Here is a 4,525-nt window from a genome sequence, read left to right on the forward strand (position 1 = left end):
CCAAGATATGGAAGCAACCTGTGTCCATCAGTAGGTAAATGGATAAAGAAAATGTGGCATATCTACACAATGGAATATTATTCAGCCATTAAGAAAATGAAATACTCTCATTTGCAACATGGATAAAACTGCAGGACATAATGTTAAGTAAAATAAGCCAGGTAGAGAAAGACAAATATTGCACGTTCCTGCTAATAAATAAATAAAGCTAAAAAAAAAATTGAACTCAGAGAGAGAGTAAAATGATGGTTACCAGAGGCTGAAAAGGGTTGTAGGGAGAGAGGGAGAAAATAGGGATGGTTAAAGGGTACAAAAATGCAGTTAGATAGAAGAAATAACATCTAGTATTTGGTAGCATAATAGGGAGATTACAATCAATATTAACTTATTGTTATATTTTCAAATAATGGAATGAGTGGAATTGGAAACTTCCTAACACAAAGAAATGATAAATCCTTGGAGGTGATGGATATCCCAATTATCCTGATTTGATCATAACACATTGTATGCTTGTATCAAAATATCACATGTACCCCCAAAATAGTGTCCAATTTGACAAAAGCATACCCTATTTTGGGGGTACATGTGATATTTTGATACAAGCATACAATGTGTTATGTGCCCATAATTTAAAATAACAAATTAAAAACATATATATTCAATCTCTCTACTTTTTACTAAATGAGGAAAATCATTTATTAGATTTTGTTAAGTATTTACTAGAATGCCATTTCCTTATCTTGCTTTTATTACTATTTTTGTACTGCTAATTCATAGTGCCTTGCACACATCATTGCGCCAACTTTCAGGACTCAATAAGTTGAAAGGAACAGAAAATTTTATTTTGACTTTCATGTTTATCATCTTACAACAAGTACATTTTCATATAACTTGTTAGGCAATCTAAGCCTTTGGAATTGTTACTTTGTCTTGCTTCAAGGAGTATATTATGCTTCTTTATTTCTAGTTTCACTCTCTTTTATGAATCCTTTGTTTTATACATTCAATTACTTGAACTGTTTATCAAATTAATCTATCAGCTTCATTAGTGATATGTCTTTTATGAAAGGAAAGGGAATACTGGCATCTCTGTTAAATATATAAGTTAGAAAAACTAAACCTAGCTAAAAATTTAATTTTCAAATATTTAGTGATTCCCATTGTATTACTTCTATTAAGGTAAATATCTAAGACCTGATGTAATTTACAAACCATTTCTGCAGCTAGAACACAAAAGCTGCCAATTTGGCTGTCATAAATATTCTTCCAATTTACAATTTCTAATTCCTCAGACATACTATTTAATTCTCCTTGATATTTATGTGTTGACTAGAAGTACATATAAAATTTACTGAGAAAATATAATTTTAAAATGATTCAAACGACTTACCTAATTATTGCATCATCCAGAGGAACTTTTATTTGGAGACAGTGCCAATGAAATCATCAAAAAATGTTCAAAATTTTGCTGAAACTCTAGTCTTTTAGTATTATATTTTGCCATCTGCATGAAGATTTAATAGTTTTCAAAGTTCTCAGTAATCCCTCTTTTCTCAGAAATGAATAAAACTAGATATATTACTTTATATAATGTCTCTAATAGTCCACGAGATCAGCATAAACCATAAAAATAATTCAGTCATGAATTTTACATTTTAAGTAAATTTTTTAAATGAGTAAAACTGTTGAATAGTTGAAACATTGTTGATGATTGAATTTTTAAAATATTTTTGAAACACAATACACAGAAAAGTGCACAAATTATACATTATCACAACAGAATGATGTTACTGACATTTTTTGGAAGTCTTCCCTGACTCTCCAACATGAAACAGAAACTCCAGCCTCAACGTCCCCCAACAACCCTGCTTCATTTTTCTCTATGACACTCACTGCCATCTGACACAGAATATATTTCCTTGTTTATTTGCTTAGATTCTTAAAATTGCCATCTAAGTCTACCTGCTTCTAGTCGTACTGTCTTGGTTCTTATGTTCTCAGAACATTTTACCAGTTTGGTACTGAAACAGCCACACTGCTTTTTGTTGTTGTCTTTATAAATTAAGACACTTTCATATCATTTGGAAACTAATAGAATAGTAATTGTGCTAAACAGCAAGATTAATAACAAAAAGTATTATATTTATTTCATTGGTTTACACTGATTGTTTTAGAATGCCAAAGAATACTACTGGGGCATTAGATTGCTATCATGGTAGCATCTGCCAAACAGTCATGGTTCTGTCTTATAGTGGGCCTGAGTTATGGTCAGTCACAAGGCTAATCACAAGGCTAATCTGAGTATTGTTTATGAAATACTTTGTGCTTTAGAGGAAGCACTGTTTTATCATTTTCCCCCAATTATGTTGTGACTAATACTTCTGCATTTCAATGAATCTTCTAAATCTATGGGAGAAAAACGTACACCAACAATGAACCACAGTCTAGAATTTTTTTTGATAGCATGCAAAGGTTGGAAAAGTCTGGAATATTGACAATGTGGAAGAGTCAAAAGAAAACCAAATTGATTATTTCAACCAAAAATTATCAATGAGTGACATATTATTGCTTGTAACGTAAAGGTCTGATAAAAATGACACTAGAAAATTGTAACACAAAGCCTAAATGTTTGAGGTGATAGACACCTCATTTCCGCTGTGCGATGTAATTATTACATATTGTATGCATGTATCAAAATATTCCATATATCTCATAAATATATATGCCTACTATATGCCCACAAAAACTAAAATGTAAAGTTAAAAAGAAATATTTGTCATTAATAATTGAAAGTGCTAGGTATTTACGTATTTCTATCAGAATGGTACTCATGTTCTGCCTTAAGTTCATGGTTCAAATAAAGAATATATGCAGTTTTCAATGAGGAAAATCTCTTAAAAGACCGTGAAACAATTTCATGTAATAAAGCAATTAAAAATAGAAATTTGGGAATTATTCTTAATCAGAATGTTTATAAAGAAACAAAATATATGTAAAGAATCATATATACTAGCATTTTCACACAAAATACTTAACATTTCAAAGATACTAATATAGATATGAACATACTGCAACCCAAATTAATAGTTTTGGTATTCTATTCTGAATTTTGTTTATTTAAATTTAAATCTGCTTTTTTATTTAGTATTTTTAAGTGGTAAAATACAAAAACAGAGAACAGTGCATAAAACATACATTTAGAGCATAATAAACAATTATAAATTAAGGATCATATCTAAGTCAAGATATATACAAGTGTCAGCATACCAGAGTCCCCATCTATATTTTCTGATCATATTAATTTTCCTTAGCCCTAGAGTTAACTGAAATCCTGGCTTTTATGGAAAATTTTAGATGTTCTAGTTGTTTTTATTTGCTCCAGTTTTTACTTTTGCAATGATAGCAAACCACCCTACACTTAGGGGCATAGAACAATAGTCATTTTGTTATGTTCATGGATTCTGTGGGTCAGGAATTAAGAAATGACAAAAAAAGAACAGGGTAACCCCCACTTTATAATATATGGGGGTTTCAACTGGAAAGACTCAGAGCATGGGGTGACTTGAAAATTAGAATCTGAAATATCTAAGACCTACCTATTCATTCACATTTCTGATTATTTATGCTGGCTATCTCCTGGAACATTCACGGGCCTGTTTTGCCAGAACACTTACACATACTCTCTTCATATGATTACTTGGGCTGTCTCAAAGCATGTCAGCTGTGTTCCAAAAGTAAATGTCCCAAGAGAAGTAGGTAGAAGCTATATTGCTTTTTATAACCTTGCCTAGAGAGCGTCACTTCAGCCACAATGACAAGCCAAACTAGAATCAAGGAGAAGCAACATCTCTCAATGGAAGGAACCTCAGAGTTATGTTGTAAGAGTATCATGTGTGATGTAATGCAGCCATCATTTGAAGATACAATCTGCCATAATCCCTTCACTGATCACAACAATTAATATATTTCCCACATGCAAAACATACACATCCTCTCTTGCCAAGACCCTCAAGTCATCCCATTACTGCATTAGCTTCAAGCCCAGGATTTTATCATCTTAACAAGGTCCACATATGGATTAGACCCTTCAGGTGTTGTTCCTCAGTTATAATTCTTCAAGTATTGTTGTTTTTTATTGAAAACTAGTGAACTAAAAAGACAAGTTTTCTGCCACTTTTGCATCAACATGCAATGGCATGGGATAACTGTTACAAAAACTCCTGTTCAGAAAAGGGGAAAACAGGAGGCACAGAAGAGTTACCACTCCATAGAAATTTTGAAATCACACGTTGTTTCTTCCTATTAGCCTTCAGTACCACTACTTGGAAGACTTTTTCTGGGGCTCTTAGTTCTACCTCTGAATCATACTCCTTTTATATAATACATCACCTGTGTTTGTAACTGAGAAGTTTCCTCAGCCTGACCACTGGAAATTGGAATACGAGGCTCCAAAGGCCTTTTTCTTTCATTTTGTACTCTTTTTCTAAAAGGATGAAGAAGGGAAGGGAAGGGAAGGGAAGGGAAG

This window comes from Colobus angolensis, unplaced genomic scaffold (genome assembly GCF_000951035.1).
Source record: "Colobus angolensis palliatus isolate OR3802 unplaced genomic scaffold, Cang.pa_1.0 Scaffold174, whole genome shotgun sequence".
Taxonomy (NCBI): Eukaryota; Metazoa; Chordata; class Mammalia; order Primates; family Cercopithecidae; genus Colobus; species Colobus angolensis.